Below are 18,936 nucleotides of genomic sequence, written 5' to 3' on the forward strand. Positions count from 1 at the left end.
ACTTAGTAATGCTCAGGAAGTGTTGGCTGTTAATATTAATGCAGATTTTCCAGCAGCCATTCTGTGACCCTGCCTGCTCTACCACTGAGCAGCTCGACTCAGCCTTACAATGTCACACCAACTGTCCCCCTAGAACTTGAGACTTGTTAAAGACCGATAATCTTAACCTGAGTTACATAACTCAGCTTACTCACCAAGCCATGTATTTAGTGTGTCCTCCTCTATCCCCCAGCCTCCTGCCTCTATTATTCATAGTTTCCAAACATACTAAAGCAAATATGCACATATAAACATATATCCCTCCCTCTATCCTTTCTTCCAAAATTCACTTCTATATGTGACTCCATTCTACTCCTTAACAAACGCGATCCACACTGAGCCAATACCCAACCCCTATTAGTGCCCTGTTGACAGTGTCCTATGGGGCTGTCACATAATAATGAATAAATTAACCTTTATCCTCCATTCTTTCTTAAATATCCATTTATTTTCTTACTCTCCCAAAAGACACCTTTACACACATTTCTCATCCTCAATCTTCCTCTGTCTGTTTCCTTCGACCAGATCACAAAACTGCCCACGTCTGCACACCCTAAAAATATTCCCTCAAGTCTGATACCTTCTGTAGCTAATATTATACCATCCCGTTTCTCAAATGTGTAGTCTACAATCCCTGCCTCTGCTTCTTCACCCACGAATACCTTTACATCTGACTTCTCTTTTAATAATATTTTGGATGATTTCTTTCAAACACATAAAGTATGAGACTATTGGTGGAAGAAGGGCATATGTCAGGGGGGGATGTGTGTGTTCATACCTATGTGTGTTCTTTCTTATTCCTTATCCTCCCACGTCTCTATAACATCTGATGTTGTGGCCTCTGCTTTCACGTTTAGATGCTACTTGTATTTTATGACACTGAACTTTTCTCTCTGCCTCTCTCATTCAGACTCAAAGTGAATAGATTGCCTTCAGTTGGCTCATTTTCTTGTTTAAATGATTTATTCTTTCGTCGCTATGTCTATTATCATTTTAGGTTATCATCTGTAACTGGCTTGATTTATCTATAGCTTTTGTTCCTAATCATTAAAAGTGTCTAATTTGATTGTGAGATGCATTCTGTTTGCCCGTTTATCACTCTCTTCAGCCTCCTTCTGCTGATAGGTGACCCATATGTGGATATTGTATCACCTTGCTCTTTTTATCTTGGTCTGAGGGTCTGCTGGGAGACATGACCCAGAACTGTTATAGCTCTGACCCTGAATTCTTTTTTCTCAGCTTTATTGAGGTATAAATGACCAAAAAAATGTATGTATTTAAAGTGTAGAATGTGAGGATTTAATATATGTATGTACTGTGTAATATTTACCACAATCTAGTTAATTAATATATCTATCACATGGTGGGGGGTGAAGACTTTTAAGCTCTATGTTTTTAGCAAATTCTTAGCAAATTTCAAGGATACAATACCAAATTCTGTGACCTCACATCCAGAATCCTGGGTCCGGGACCTAGCAGAGGGCCCCAAATAATGCTTCTTACAGGTTTTTGATAACACACCTAGAGAACTGGTATGTGTGGTATGACTGCTAAAATATTCCATTTCCTGTGTTCTATGGAATCATGTATATTGCATTTTAATATACGTGGACTTGTAAAAGATTATGTAAACTGTCAATTTAACCTTTTGTTAATACAATAGAAAAATACATATATAAATATATATTTACTACATATTGACTGCAGAATTCTTGTAGAAACACAAAATCTTACTGCAATCTTAATGAGAAGCTACTGAGTCCAATTTTACAAAAGAGGAAGCATTTCCCAAGGTTCTACTCTGAATTAATTTTCTACCTGAGACTTGCCTCTGTTTCATATGACTCAATTTCTTGTTCTCACTTCTAAGCACAGTGACTATCTTTAATATAAATATTGCAAACTTTCTCAAGGATACTTTTTATTACATTTTGAAATAATATGTTTCTTTCATGTAAAGATAGTACTGATATTTTAGCATACCAAAAGGAACTGCACTCAACACATGAATATTGACTCTGTACATTCTTATTCAAAGTCATCTTTATTGAGGTATAATTTGGATACTATAAACAACACCTATGCTTAAAAAGATACAGCTTGGTGAATTTTAACAATTGTATACACCCATGTAATAGTTATTATCAGGACATTTCCATCCCACCCAGAAGTCTCCATGTACTCCTATCACATTTAATTTAATCAACAGATTTGTAGAGAAAAGAGGAAGAAAAGTGTGGGAGGAAACTTATTCGCAAGAGCTAGTTGAGTCAGCATGCAATAAAAAAAAAAATCACAAAAATTTATTGAGCTTCCACTGTGAGCCATACGGTGTAGCTGAAGAAAAGACCAACAAATGAGCATAAAGTTTACCTGAGTATCTTAGCAATCAACAGAAAGAGGAAAATGTCATTATCTAACAGTAGAAAATATACCAATTCACTGTGAAAAACAACTCTTTAAACCCCTCCCCTTTTGTTTTTCTGAGTGGTATTAGTCCCTAGGACCAAAGTAATAAATGTTATGGTCAACAGCAAGTTTAATTGAAATGCAGACATATGGCTTTTCAATAAATGTTTTTTTGGTAAAATATTAGGACATAATTTTGAGAAACATGAAGCAGAGGCATAAAAGGAATGTCCAGTCGTGTAGCCTACTTATCAAACTTTGTGGGGCTATGAATTGAGACAAGGACAAAGCATCATCTTGAGTTTGTTTCTTTTAAATGAACTGTTGCCTCAGTTGGCTGTGTAACAGGGTGAGTTATGCACAACTTAGCACCCAGGTTGCAAGGTGTGTGGGCAGGACTGTTCCGCAACCTCCATGGATGTGGGCAGTGGAAATATCTGAAAGGAAAGACTTTTCCCAGAAAGCAATTGTGCATGTGCTCACACATGTATCTACTTCCCAGGAACAGAAACAAAATGCTGCCTCATAAAGCATGGAAGAGGTGCTTCTGACCTTCCTATGACTGATGCCATTTTGAAGCAGAATGAATGTGTCTCAGTGGGTGCTGGGGTGGAAGCCTGCAAGTCAGTGGCAAATGTTTGGTTCATGAAAGGAGGCTGGACATCCCATGGTCAAATTCAATTGTCTTGGCTTCCTGGGCATCTGCATTATTAGCAGTAGCCATCCATAGCCAGACAGTCACATGTGTTCATTGGGTCCACAGTACCACATGTAAATTGTGGTTTAGGTAAGAAAACCAGTCACTTTAAATGTCCTTGAAAATTACTCCAGTTTACTATGAGAAATCCTGGTTAGCTATTAGAGAGATACTATCTGATTAGTAATGATACCAATGAGTTACAGTTAACAGAATTTTCATTGAAAATAGCCACTGACCTTGGATGCTGAGAGAAGCACTTAGCGGGTGGTAAAAGAGGGAACCACTGGCTTAAAAGCAACTATGTCTAAATAGATTGAAAAATATCTCTTGCACCCCCAGTGTTTGTCAGTCCACAGGAAAGAAATTAGACAATTTTTTCTTCAATTAAGTGGCTCCGTGTTTTCATGTGTAATAAGTGCAAACATTAAAACAGTGATATAAACAATTTTTCTAGTTAAGGAGTCTTTTCAAGCAAAGAAATAGCAACCTGCATAGTACCATAGGCAATATTATTACTTTCTTACACTTTTGCAAGTTAGAATCACAACAGAAATAATGTTTTTGTTTCAGTATTTATGTTCTTAAAGTTGAAGCCTGATTAAGTCAGAAAATGAATCAAATTTGCAAATTATTTTCAGCTGTGCAATCTGGTTATTTAAGAGTCTATGAATAAACAAATCTGTGGCTCTACCTAAAACAGTAGATAAATCCTTGATATATTATGCTATTAAAACTGCAATATGGGGAATAAAGTCTAATCCTTAATATCAGACACTGAAACTCATAATAAAATAATTTTCTCCAGTAGCAATATGGTTATAATTACAATAGTATTAATAATGCATGTTAACAGAAAAAGACTGTTCCCTAGCAGTAGCCTCTACTTTAGGTTGGATGGAATTTTTTTGTCATTAAAAGGCAAATAATTCATTATTCAGATGAATAACATCATAAATTCAAGTTGTAGAAAGATATTTTACTTAAAACTATTCACTTCTCCAACAACTAAGGATTAGTAAATTTTAGTATATCCATTTTGAAACATTATAAAATTAGAAGTTATTGTTACAATATACATAAGTGTTAAGTGATTTGAGTAATGTTTATTCTTTCTTTTTAAATAAAAACAGCTCTCTCTGCTCTTCTCTGCCATCCTATGAGCAGTTGCATTTGCTCCTTGCCATGTCTTGTCATAAGGCTCTCAGGGTCAAGAGATTCCTGGCCAAGAAATGAAAGAAGAATTGCTCCATTCCCCAATGGATTCGAATGAAAACTGGTAATAACATCAGGTACAACTCCAAGAGAAGACAATGGAGAAGAACCAAGCTGGGTCTATAAGGAGCCCTATGTGAGGTGGCACATACATTTATTCTCTGTCAGAGTCACTTAAGTCTTACCATACCACTCTGAAAACATCACTACTATCTGAACAGCTGGATGTGTTTTATTGGGAAAATGATTTTTCTCTTTGTGTCAGTGTTTCTACACTAGTGCTTTGGCTCAGTAATAAATAAGTGAGAGCTTTGTTGGAAAAAAATAAAAACAATATGAAAATTTCATATTCATAACAGCTAACTCTAGGAAAATTGGTATTTTTATTTTCTTTTTTCTTTATGTTTGAACTCTACTAAAATAAACATGTATTATTAATATAGTCAAAATTAAACCTATCAGTATAATGTAAAAGTTAAATACTTAGTATTTTGTACATGCAGGTTTATTCCAGTTTCCAATTTATCCATCACCTATTTCTTTTCAGAAATTGTCTCTAAATCTTTTAATCTGGAGATTACAATTTATATAGGACTGAACATGCTGGGTCATTGCAGAATGGTGCCCAGCAGAGGAGCACATGGCAGAAATCTAGTGTATGCTCTGCTTAAAATTTTGCGCAGCCACAGAGATGTATCTACTCAAAGGGAGGTATGTCTGTTTGTGTGGGGAGAGGAGAGTTCTAATCCGCTCAAAGAAGCAACACATGTTAGCCAGGGTCTTAAGAACAAATGAGTTTTCGGTGGGAAGTGATATTTTCTTTCCAAGCAATTTAAATAAAACTAGTTCTGTAATTCAGAAGCCCATTTTTGTACTAGAATTTCTCATTTTGGGGGTAAGGAGGAGGATTGCAGATGAAGAGAGTGGCTATCTATAGTGAGTTTCAGGTTGTTTGACCTTTGGGTGTGATGTTAGGTGTCTATGACTAAAGGCATCAGATGGAGTAAAAAAAAAATTTTTTTTGGAATAATTTAGCCAACTACACAGACAAGACTAACTTGTGTGCTTAACTCACAGAACCAAACTCTAGGAGAGTGATGGAAGGCACTCCAGAATGGGGCAAGTAGGTATGGGAGACAATCAGCAAAGACATAAAAGAAACACAGTCACCTAAAATCATACAAGTGTACAAAGCCTTAAAAAGTAGTTTTGTTACCCAGCCCAAGCTCGCTCTGCTAGCAGCAAGACAGGCTGATAAAGCGGGAGATAAGTTTTTGGGGCAAGGAATAATGACTTTAATCGGATAGCTAGCAGACTGAGAAGATGGCACACTATCATCTGAAAAAGATCATCTTGTCCCAGTCTGAATTCAGGTTCTTTTTATACAGAGGAGAGGGAAGAGGGAGGGGCCACTGCTGTGCGGACCAATGTCTGAGCAGGGCTGCTATAGGTTGCATCTGCCCCGCCCCTCTTACAGTTTTAATTATACTTTGTGTTTACATATAGGTGATGCTATTTGGAAGGAATTAATCTCTTTTTAAAGAATCCTACCTGCAATGTTCAAAACTGTTTCTTCATATTGGCTAGCTTAAAATATAGAAAATAATATATACCTTTGATGACACATTTCAAAATATTTACATTTTCCAGATACTGACTGCAAATATTCAAAAAGAACATCATAAAATCCATTCGATAGGATATGAAATATAGAGACGTTTCGGGAATGAATAAAGTCAAACATTTTTTTTCTTCCTATAATTCTTCACTGATTTGGGAAGATGTGGATTCATAGTTCATATAAAAATTCAGTATAAAATATTTGCATTTTGGGGCTTCCCTGCTGGCACAGTGGTTGAGAGTCCACCTGCCGATGCAAGGGACACAGGTTCGTGCCCCGGTCCGGGAGGATTCCACATGCCGCGAAGTGGCTGGGCCCGTGAGCCATGGCCGCTGGGCCTGCGCGTCCAGAGCCTGTGCTTCGCAACGGGAGAGGCCACAACAGTGAGAGGCCCACGTACTGCAAAAAAAAAAAGAAAAGAAAAGAAAGAAAGACCCAATGCATATCCCCAATTCTTTTACCTGTTTGGCTTCATTCCTGTCTCACATCACATTTCCTTCTGCCCTTCATCACTGCAATAACTCTATTTTTCACCATTCCTCCCCCTTTCCCTCATTCTTGTTTCATAATTCTCCCAGATAGAAAACAGAGTGGAAAGCCTCCATATGTCACTTTGAATTTTTGACTATCTTGTCAAACTATATCACCATTTAAATAGAGAAAGAGAGGACAAGTAGAAAACAGCAACAAATGTTTAACAAAGTTCAGGGAAGTCGAGGAGAGAAAGCTCTCTGTTTTCAAAGCGGACCAAGGAAAGTGTTATTTTCCCTGAAGTCAAGCTGACACACAAAGCTTGAAAAATAAAAATCGTCTTTCACATTGTGTTAAATTGTTGGTATTGTTTATATTGGTTGAGTCATATGGACTCTGTATTTCCCTATGTTTACTATTGGCTTGATTTTCCTCACCATTAATAAAAATAAAATTTAGAAGTTCACACCAAATAAAAACAATGAACTAAATTAAGAACAAAAGAGAACTACTTAGAATTACTAGCTATTATATAATGAGTTCACATATTTTCTAAAGCAAGACCAAAAGAAGAATACAAACAAAATCCACCTTTTTTTAAAATTTGAGATATTCTCTGATTCTAAACTTTCCCAACACTGAAATGGTGATTCCTAAGAAACATTTTCAAAAGCCCATATCTTACAATATTTAACACAATGAAAATCCAGTCATAATGTATCTCATAGCTTGAAAAACCCTTTGCTATTCCTTTGGGCAACTAGGCAAAGAGAACTGAAAACCAAGGGAAAAGAGTTGCTGTGATGTATCAGAATGCATTATCAACACAGGGTCAGGAAGTAAGAGCTGAACTCTGACAAGGGCACACCCTTAAGGAAAGGCAGCCACCAGTGGGAAGTCCCATAGACAGTGAGGATTTGTCAGGAAGGACTGGATCCAAGGGTTACAGCTGAAAATGCTCAAAGAAAAATTCAGGGACAGAGTTGTCAGCAGCCCCAACTAAAAGCCAAGTTTCCTCATGTGTGAGTGATGCTTGGTAACAGGGAAGCTAAAGGAGTCTGTATTTGAAGCAAAAGGCAAGCAGATAGGAACACTTTGAGATGGGTTTTATTTTCTAGAAGAAAGGTGAGAACAAGCAAGGCAGAATTCTCATGCTCTGAGAAGAGCCAGAAAAAAATATATAAATACATATATATATACATACATATTTTTTTACTGAAATTGGAATTAGATATGATGACCCCTTTGAATGTCTGACTGCCTGATCAAACTATACCACAATCTAATTGAAGAAAGAGAAGACTAGAGAAAAGGAGGAAATATTCAAAAGTTCAGCCAAAGTTAACCTGAGTAACAGTCCCTGCACATTAGAACCAGGACATGTGATAAATAGTGATAAATGTTAACAGGATAGGAAAAATGCAGAAAGGAGTGCTGAGAGTGAGCTTCGTTTTCAGAGAATACAGGAGGAACACCAAGTCTTAAATCAGGGATGATCTTTATTACAGTCTATTCAAGGAAGTGTCTGATACCAAACTCCCCTCACCATTGAGTCAGAAACCTGTGGTTGCATACAAATTCCTGCCTACCATGATCTGGATACTGGGTGGGCAAAGCTTAACAGAGATTACTGGGCACTTTTATTCTTTGACTACAACTATCTTTTTCAGAAGTGAATAAGTCAACATACAGAAGATCCCTGAAATAAGGACCTGATCAAGACTAACATCATCCATAAGTCAAGATATAAGGCTAAAATTTCATTTGTGCCTCTTATTCTCTTCCTGGTAGCTTTGTGGATGCCTAAAGATTGTGACTATTCAATGTCCTACTTTTGCACAAAGGAATAAATCAAACATGGAAACACAAAATGCAGCAGGATCCTTGTTTCTGAAGGCATCGTGTCTTACCTCCATCTACTTTCTCATAATTTGTAAAGCCTTAATAAAATTATGTCAACCACCTTCTGTATTGGAGGAAAAGAACAATATTTCTAAGAAAAGAATGACAAAGATAAAATGAGAATTCTTAAGTTGTAATTCCAGTGGGATATTTTTAAGGATTAGCCAATTTCCATCACATCCAGATCTAACTTTTTCGAAAACACTACAATTTTTGGTAAAAAGCAATTATTCAGTGTAAAGAGGATTGCCCACAATTTGTGAAATTGGGTTCATTTCAGTGCAAATGATAGAAACCCTGACTGAAGCTGTCTTAAGCAAAAAGTAGTTTATTGATTTGTGTTACTGGCTGAATACTAATAATATATTTGGGGTCTGGTTTCTTACATTTTCTTTGGCAACCTCAGCATTACTCCTCAACCTCAGAAGGATGCTTCCCTTGTGGTTACATGGTAGCAGCCAATTAATTTCCAACCAACAGATAAGAAGGAAATTTCTTTCTGAGTGTTCCTATACAGGTCATACGATTCATACTTAAAGCTTAGTTTTGGTCATCTGCTCATCTCTAAACAAAATGGCTTTGGCCTAAGTCACTTTTGCAGACTTTGAAGATGAGAGTGGATCCCCAGCTAGCCTACATAGAATGATGGATAGGGAAATCCCTGAAGCTAATTTTAGGGGTTGTTAAGGTAACAAAAAAAAGATATCACTTGTTTATAATCATTAAATAATTCTGTTGAGGGCAAAGCCAGAGGAGGAGTAAAATACTTAGTTCTAACTATATAAAAATTGCCAACATTTTAGATTATTTTTATCTAATTCTTTTATATTAATAATCAAAGATAACCCAAATATCAACCAAAACACTCATTTCACTTTGAAGTGGTTTTCAAAATACTTAAATATCAGATTGTAACTTTTAATAAATGCACAAAGATTTACCCACTTTCATTACCACTTTTACACTGTATGTTTAATGCAGTACATGGTCTAGGGATCAATAGGGAACATTTGTTGCTTTCTTCTTGTTTATAAACTACATGCTAATGTACATTCACACCAGTATCTGTATTCAGACATGGTGAGGAGAATCAGAAAGAAAGAAACCAGTATGGCATAGCTTTCATTTGAGCATCTAAAATTAAACCTAGGTTGGTTCTCTAGCATGTAGGAAACATTTACCTGCATTTCCATCATACAAGAAGGACTTGTGTCATTTGGAGACAGACTGAGTTGGATGCTTAAGCATGTCTACAATTAAGCAGCAATGACTCTAGTTTGGGATAATTTTCAAGCCAGCTAGCTACATAGGACACTTGCCAATTTTTAAATTAGCAGTCAATCAGTCCTATACTCTTTCTCTTTTTAGTAACCTGTTTTGTTCCCTGGTTACGTTCCTGGAATGTACAAGCAGGAAGAAGGAACTTCCCACTTGCCTATGCCTCTGCATATGAAAAGCTGTCTCCTCTCAGGCACAATATTCTTCAGAGTATGAAAACAATAATATAACATTTTTCCAATAGCACAAACATAACACCCTGAAGAGAAGTAACATTAAAATATAAGATGAAATTGTATCATTTTAGAAGCACTCATTACTGGATATGCCTGGAAATCCCTGCGTTCACTCCATTGCTTTATTTATTATAGATGCTCTGTGCAGAGCTGAAAATGTAAGAAATCAATCATTAACTCATTCAACATGTGAAGTATACTTTATACAGCTATATAGAGATATGTATATAAACACAGACACATACATACAGCATACATATAGAATTCCATTTTCTCTCCATGATCGCTATAGTATATATTTTTTTTAAAAAGTAACTGCAAATATCCATCCCCAAATTTTAAAATTCTCCAGATTAAAAAATAATAATAAGGGCTTCCCTGGTGGCATAGTGGTTAAGAATCTGCCTGCCAATGCAGGGGACATTGTTGTGTGCCACAACTACTGAGCCTGTGCTCTAGAGCTCGCGTGCCACAACTACTGAGCCCGTGTGCCACAACTATTGAAGTCCGTGCGCCTAGAGCCCGTGCTCCTCAACAAGAGAAGCCACCGCAATGAGAAGCCCGTGCACCGCAACGAAGAGTAGCCCCTGCTCATCGCAACTAGAGAAAGCTTGCGCACAGCAACGAAGACCCAACGCAGCCAAAACTAAGTAAATTGAATAAATAAATTTAAAAATAATAATAATAGGGCTTCCCTCGTGGCGCAGTGGTTGAGAGTCCTCCTGCCAATGCAGAGGACACGGGTTCATGCTCCGGTCCAGGAAGATCCCACATGCCGTGGAGCGGCTAGGCCCGCGAGCCATGGCCGCTGAGCCTGCACGTCCGGAGCCTGTTCTCCACAACGGGAGAGGCCACAACAGTGAGAGGCCCACGTACCGTAAAAATAATAATAATAATAATAAAACATATATAAAAACACAACTGTATATACATGCATATACAGGCATATATATAATTATATGCTGTATATATACAATATATAGTGTATATAGTATATATATAGTGTATTTATATATGTATGTGTATAAAATTTATTTTCCCTTATGTGCATACCAATACATACCATTCCTAGTAAATCAATTACAGGTTAACTTGACTTTTCCATTTTTATTTGTTTTAGATCAAATTGCTACTTTAGCCAAACAGAAAATGTTCCATACTACACTGCTTTTGGTACCCACATGAATTTAGCCATTTATTCCAACTAGATATGTCCTGTCTAAATATGATTGCTTTTTATAGGAAGTATGCTCTGATTTTAAATGTGTTCATACCACACAAGCTAAAAGCCACTTACATTCATTAATTCCATTTTTAATAGCTTTATTGATATATAATTTGCATGCCATACAATTCATCCATTTAAGGTGTACAGTTCAATGGTTTTTAGTATATTAACATGGTTAATACATAGTTTTATATGTGCATATGTTTTATTTCTCTTGATACATACCTAGGAGTGGAATTGCTGGTTCATATGGTAACTCCGTACTTAACATTCTGAAGGTCTTCTAAACTGTTTTCCAAAGACGCTGTGCTATTTTACATTCCTACCAGCAGTGTATGAGGGCTGTGATTTCTCCACATTCTCACCAACAATTATAATCTGTCAATTTTGTTATAGCCATACTATTTGGTGTGAAGTAGTATCTTATTGTGCTTTTTTTGCATTTCTCTGATGGCTAAAGACATTGAGCATCTTTTCATGTGTTTACTGGATATTTGTATCTATTCTTTGACGGAATATTTATCCACATTGTTTGTCCATTCTTAATTGAGTAATTTGCCCTTTTATTGTTGCTTTGTAAGAGTTCTTTACATATTCTAAATACAAGTCCTCTATCAAACATATGATTTGTAAATATTTTCTCTCATTCTGTGGCCTTTTACATTTCTTCACATTATCCTTTGAAGTACAAAATTAATTTTTATAAAATCTAATTATTTTTTTTCTTCTATTGTTTGTACTTTTGTGTGTGTGTGTGTGTGTGTGTGTGTGTGTGTGGTACGCAGGCCTCTCACTCTTCTGGCCTCTCCGTTGCGGAGCACAGGCTCCGGACGCGCAGGCTCAGTGGCCATGGCTCACGGGCCCAGCCACTCCGCAGCATGTGGGATCTTCCCGGACCGGGGCATGCACCCATGTCCCCTGCATCGGCAGGCGGACTCTCAACCACTGCGCCACCAGGGAAGTCCTGTTGGCACTTTTGATGTCCTATTTAAGAAACCATTGACTAATTCAAAATCACAAAGATTTATGCTTATGTTTTCTCCTAAGAGTTTTATAGTTTTAGTTCTTACACCTAGTTCTTTGATCCATTTTTATTTAACTTACATATATGATATCAAGTAGGGGTTCAACTTGATTATTTTGTGTATGGATATCCAGGACCGTTTGTTAAAAAGACTATTCTTTCCCCCACTGAAGGATCTTGGCATTGTTGTAAAAAATTAGTTGGGCATAAATGTGAGGGTTTATTCTGGACTCTCAATTCTGTTTTAATGTTCTGTATATGCCAGTCTTGATTACTATAGCTTTGCTGTAAGCTTTAAAGTCTGAAAGTGTGAGTCTCTACATTTGTTTTTGTTTTTTTTTTTGAAGATCATTTTGGCTATTCTAGATCCCTTGAATTTCCATATGAATTTTAGGAGCAGTTTGTAATTTTCTGCAAAGTAGCTAGCTGTAATTTTGAAAAAGATTGCATTGAATCTGTAGATCAGTTTGGGAATATTGCCAAATATTGCCATCTTAATAATATTAAGACTTCCAATCCATGAAAAATAGAATGTTTTTCCATTTATAGTTTTCTGTTAACTATGCTATACAGTATTTAGAGCATAAGTTTTGTATTTCTTTTGTTTAATTTCTATGTGTGTACTATTCTTTTTGATACTATTATAAATAAAACTGCTTTCTTAATTTCATTTTTGGAATCTCCTTTGCAAATATATAGAGATACAATTTTTAAATATATTGATCTTGAATCCTGAAAACTTGCTGAACTTTATTAGTTCTAATAGATTTTTAGTGAATTCCTTAGGATTTTCTATAATAAGATCATGTCATCTGCAAATGAGGATAGTTTTAATTCTTCCTTTCTAATCTGTCTGCCTTTATTTTTCGCATTTTATTGCCTAATTGTCCTATCTAGAACCCCCAGTACAATGTTGAATAGAAGTGGTGAGAGTGGACATCCTTGTTTTGCTCTGGATCTTAGGAAAAAACATTTAGTCTTTCACCATTAAGTGTAATGTTGCCTGTAGGGTTTTTGTAGGTGTCCTTTGCCGAGTTGAGGAACCTCATTAATTCTTAATGAAGGTAAAATATATGCTAAGGGACAAGGGTCCAGCTGGTAGCTCTCTAGTTCAAATGACAGAATAAGTGAACCAATGTATCCTAAATCTAACAAAGTTGAGACTTTTTTTCACATGTACTCAGTGAAACCTCACACTGTGTCTCATGTCTTAACAGACAAATAAAACAACTCTCAGGAACTTTGTGTAACTTACCCCAAATCGTGAACACTATAGCAATGCCAGGATTTGACCCAAAGGCACTCAGTGTCCAGGAAAAGCACAGACTAGTATAAAATAGTGATATTAGGCTTGGCTAAAAATGCTTTTGGTGAAAAAAGATGAAAGGATTCTTCCTACTGAACCAGATAATTTAAAGATAATTGGCTCCTTTTGCTATTGTTCTTTCAGGACCCTGAACTTTTTTCCACTAAACCACAACTTTCTTAAAATACAGCTTTAACTTATACTACTGTTATAGTATAGATATGCAAAATTTTTTAATCAACTGCTTCATGTCTTTCTGCTCCAAACAGACAGTGATACTCAATTGTGGGTTTAATAGACAAAAATATATGTTTTCTACAAAAAAAAAAAAAATTACTTACAATGATATGTTCTTTAACAGTTGTTCTTGTTTTTTTTTTTTTTTTTTTTTTTTTTTTTTCCTCCTCTAGTTAGAAGATAGAATTAATCTTAGGAGTTCTGGCAATTTCTGAGCATTATTAACACACACACGCATCTAGTTATCTGACAATGGTCTTCTTGAAGTCAGATACACTTTCAGACAGAAGACAGTGCTGAAAACCATTTTGGGGGAAAAAAAATGAGTTTCCTCCTATTAAAAGGATAATTTTAAGTCAGTTCCTTTAAGGCCATGCTATTATGTGCATCTTTAAAAAGTGGGAGAATGTAATCTAAGGCCAGAGCTGATAAATTGGAGGGTCATCTGTCTGATAGGGCAAGTAGAATTTTTTCAAAATTATATTTGGAAAATGAGCAAAATATTTGGAATACAGCTCCATCCAAAGGTGAAGAATATTCTCCAAAGAAATAACTGCAAATAGAAAGAAGGAAAGGCAATCTGCTTGTGCTTATTTTTAGCTGCCAGTTCATTATGCTGCATGACAAAATCACATGGAGATTTCAATCTGGCATACACACTCACTCTGTGTTTGGCAGTGTGTCCCTTGCCAGGAGTTTTCTGAGCAGAATTCTGATGTGATGGGGCTTCCTTACTACCATGTAACACAAAAGGGAAGAAAAGAAAGAAAGAAAGAGAGAGAGAGAGAGTGGGAGGGAGGGAGGGAGGGAAAGGAAGAAAGGGAGAGAGAGAGAAAGGAAGACAGGAAGAGAAAGAAAGAAAGAGAAAAAGAGAAAGAAAGAAAGAAAGAAAGAAAGAAAGAAAGAGGAAGAAGAGAGGGAAGGAGGGAGGGTAGGAGGAAGAAAAAAAAATATATATATATATAATATTTCACCATGAGTGGGTATCACCACACTAATGAGACGTCGGCACAGCAATATCTGATAAAACTACAAATATATCTCAGAATTCACTTCCTTATACTTTCAATTTCTATTGACTAAGCAGCAAAACATCAGATTCACTTAAAACACACATTCCAGGAAACAAACTTTGATTTATGTTCTTGAAATTACATTTCCTTTCTATCTCTTAAATCGAGTTTTGAGTTTCTTTCTTAAGTTTACCCTGCACTGAGCATCCATCATATTCTCCCGGAGCTACATCCACAGTCTTTTATGGTGATTCAAAGTGACTAGCAAAAACCTCCCACGTATTGACTCTGTTTAACCAATATTAAAGGCATATTCAGGGAATCAGTCAATTTCCAGTTGATGTATGTCTAGAAAATGTGAAACACTTTCTTTTCTTTACTTCTCAGAATTGAATACTACAGGATAGCTCTTGTGAGAAAAACATAAATCATAATTATTATATAGAAAGAATAGCACAGGGCACCATATGGAACATAATCCCAAGTATTGGGAATTTTCTGTTAGCTGTGAGGAAATTCCAGAGCTAAATGCAATACCCAAAGTAACTGGGCCTCAACTCACATGGTTACAGTACCTGTACTTAGATGGAGTCAGATATGTCATAGACGATAAATAAACGCTTGTTGAATTGAGCTGAAGTAGCTCAGGGTTACTTTCTTCCCTTTCTCTGGTGATTCCCAATGCCAAAAATGGTATTTAGAGCAACAAAACTAGGGTAGTGTGTGGTATTTAGAGTGACCTCAGTGAGTTATGCTGAACAATGCATTGTTGCTTTTCACGAACACAGGTGAAATCTTCCCCGATAAAAACTAACCCTGGGGCTTCCCCGGTGACGCAGTGGTTGAGAGTCCGCCTGCCGATGCAGGGGACACGGGTGTGTGCCCCAGTCCAGGAAGATTCCACATGCCGCGGAGCCGCTGGGCCCATGATCCATGGCCGCTGAGCCTGTGTGTCCGGAGCCTGTGCTCCGCAACGGGAGAGGCCACAACAGTGAGAGGCCCGCGTACCGGAAAAAACAAAAAAAAAGAGAAAAAGAAAGAAAACTAACTCTGAAAATGCAATAACCAGAGAATGCAGAAGTCAAATTTGAATATATGCAGAGGCTTTGTCATTCCAAGAAATTATGTGCACTCTGCAATTGTATTTATCCATCACCATAATCCTCTTAACTGAAGGAGCAAGATAAGTGAATAATGTTTGAGAAAATGTTGCATTTTGCACAGAGTACTGAGGAATATGCAACACAATAACCAATATTAGAATGAAAGTGAGAATGGAAATTGTCACTAATCTAAGACCCTAACTGAACAGATTTAAAATAGATTGTTCTTGCAAAGTGTACAATTTGAAAATATTACCAAAATTTTTAAAATTTCCCTATTGTTGTTTTGAGTAACATCACTTATAGGAATTTATCCTAAAAATGATTTCTGATTCACCCAAAGACATTTTACAAAGCTCTTCTTCCCAACAGCAGGAAATTGAAAGCAAACTAAATGCTGAAGAATAGATTATTTATTTCTGTGTAATCTTATAACTGTTAGGATCAGTATGTTTAAATGTACAAATAGATACTAAGTGAAAAGTGATATTTTAATATAGTTATATAATTAGAAAGATAAAACAATGTTTACAGTTGTTTAGACAATAGAGTTATGGGTAGTTTCACATACCATATCTATAATCAGAAAATTTTTGATAAAATATCATTTTACAGTGCAAACCAAGTTGCATAAGAAACTTACCATCTGAATGCATATGTAGTAATTTATTTTTGAAACATATACTCCATGAGACCAAGAGTTTCAGTGTGTTCATATTTGCATCCCAAGCTCCTAGCACTGTGCTCAGCCCATAGAAGGTGTTTAATAAATGTTGTTTGAGTGAACATAATCTATTGATCAATCAGAGATAAAATGAAGCTTTCAATTCTCTCTCCTGGAATTATGCCGAATTCCAACAATTAGCTTTCCTTGTTTCAATAGTGCTGTCATTTCACAAATCACCCCTCCTCTCTAGTGGGGAAAAAATAAACACTATGGGCCTCCAATTCCTACTTATTTAAATTTTAATCCTTCCAAAATATAAAAGCAATGCACTTCATCTTAGTCTAATTTCTTTTCAGAAATGATATTTTGTGAAAGTGTATCTCAGTCAAGGATGAACAAAAACATTTTGATTATATTGGATTTATCATTATGGGTTCATCTATTCAGCTGCCCTTACTAAAAATAACAATCATAGTCTGTCCATATCTGCATGACCTTAGATAGTAATTTGAAAAATTTATCCAATGGCCATCTCTCTCTAAATATAAAAGTAATAAATTCTCCTTAAACTAACGTCAGGTAATGAAATAAGCCTTTTTGAAACAACACCTCTGCCCTCCCCCACAAAACACACAATTTCTCCTGAGTGGCTTAGAAGAAAAATAGAAACTGTTATTATTATCCCAATAAAATAACATAAGTAGTATTGTATAATATTATTATAACACCAAGTATATGTTCAGCAAAATTACCTTGCCCCGAAGGACTTCACTTCAAGGAATATATTTTAATAACATTTATCTCATTGTAATACTTTCCTTTCAAGAGAGACTGCTCAATGTATTCATTACTTCTACATTTTGAAACACTGTCTCCAAGGAAAAAAGGAAACATGAATACAATCTATGGCAAAATGATAAGTAAAGGAAATTGACCTAGTTATGTCTGAATTATCACACAGGCTGCTCTTCGCACAGGAGTTGCCATCCCTGTGAAAGCCACACCTCTTAGTTGCAGGCACAGGGGGACGTCCACCAAAGCACAATTTAAGCCAAGAAGCTTTGTGTGATAAGCAAAAGCCTGTAGATGAAACATACCCAGTGCTCCAAGTTATTTCAGAAATGTGTGTGTCAACGTCTCCAAAGGGAGAAATGCATAAGGAAACAACAGTTCTTAAAGTGTAGCCTACTTTAGTTCACTACAGTGCAGAATAGATATTTCTTTGATGCCTGATTCTGTAAGCTCAGTACCATCCACAGGGATTTCCAAGAAAAGAGGAGAAAAATCACAATTCTTTTGAGAAAAAGAATGTCCCCTTTCCTTAATAAACTTCAAAGACATCAGAGAAAAAATAAGAAATGGAGTATAGTTCCTATTGTCTCAATATAGCACTCATCTCTCTCGCTCTCTGTCAGACTCCTTTTACACTTATTCTTAAAAACAAGAATTAGAATCTTACCAGCTCTGGACATAGAATCTGTAAATTAAAAATATATAGGATCTAAAACTTTGTATTTTCTTCAAGAGCAAGGGAAGTCCCTCTTTCACATCTCTATTTACCAGAGGACAGAAGCTACTAAGTTCAAGCAGTCAGTATCATTATACCTTATTTTGAAACTTTCTGATTCAGTGATTCACTCATTTATTCATTCAACAAATTTTTACAGAGTGTCTATATATATTGTGAAATGTGTTCTTTACTGGGGATACAGTAGTTTAAAAAAAATGCTTGCTCTTATGTATCTTACATAGTAAAATAAACTAAAAAATAACATAAAAATAAGTTAATTGCATAGTTGTTAGAAGGAAGTACTATTTTTAAAAAACAGGAACAGAACAGAGAGCCCAGAAGTAGATCCACATAAATATAGTCAACTGATTTTTGACAAAGAAACAACAGCAATACAATGGAGAAAAGATAATCTTTTCAACAAATGTTGCTGGAACAAATGGACATCCACATGCAAAAAAAGGAAAAGAAAAGAAAAGAAAAAGAAATGAACGTAGACACAAACCTTACACCCTGCATAAAAATTAACTCAAAATGGATAACAAACCTAAATGTAAAACAGCACAAAACTTTAAAACCCCTAAAAGATAACATAGGAGAAAACGTAGATGAACTTTGGTGTGGTGATAACTATTTATTTTTTTTATTTTTATTTTTTTAAACATGGAACACTTCATGAATTTGCACATCATCCTTACACAGGGGTCATGCTAATCTTCTCTGTATCGTTCCAATTTTAGTGCATGTGCTGCTGAAGTGAGCATGGCAATAACTTTTTAGATACAACGCCAAAGGCACACCCCATGAAAAGAAATAATTGATAAGTTGTACTTCATTAAATTTAAAAATTTCTGCTCGGTGAAAGACAATGTCAAGATAATAAGAAGAAAAACCACAGACTGGGAAAAACTATTTGCAAAGGACACATCTGATGAAGGACTGTTATCCAAAATAGGCAAAGAACTTTTAAAACTCAACAG

The 18,936-nt window shown here is 35.9% G+C and overlaps 1 non-coding gene and 1 pseudogene across 1 annotated transcript; one reads left to right on the top strand and one right to left on the bottom strand.

Moving 5' to 3' along the window:
• Positions 1 to 4,330: 4,330 nt before the first annotated feature.
• LOC112390957 (60S ribosomal protein L39 pseudogene) lies at positions 4,331 to 4,486 on the top strand (annotated as a pseudogene).
• Positions 4,487 to 18,613: 14,127 nt separating this feature from the next.
• LOC112390962 (U6 spliceosomal RNA) lies at positions 18,614 to 18,720 on the bottom strand. Its single transcript, XR_003001373.1, has one exon. It is a non-coding gene; the product is annotated as a U6 spliceosomal RNA (small nuclear RNA).
• Positions 18,721 to 18,936: the final 216 nt, after the last annotated feature.

This window comes from Neophocaena asiaeorientalis, unplaced genomic scaffold (genome assembly GCF_003031525.2).
Source record: "Neophocaena asiaeorientalis asiaeorientalis breed wild unplaced genomic scaffold, Neophocaena_asiaeorientalis_V1.1 scaffold55, whole genome shotgun sequence".
Taxonomy (NCBI): domain Eukaryota; kingdom Metazoa; phylum Chordata; class Mammalia; order Artiodactyla; family Phocoenidae; genus Neophocaena; species Neophocaena asiaeorientalis.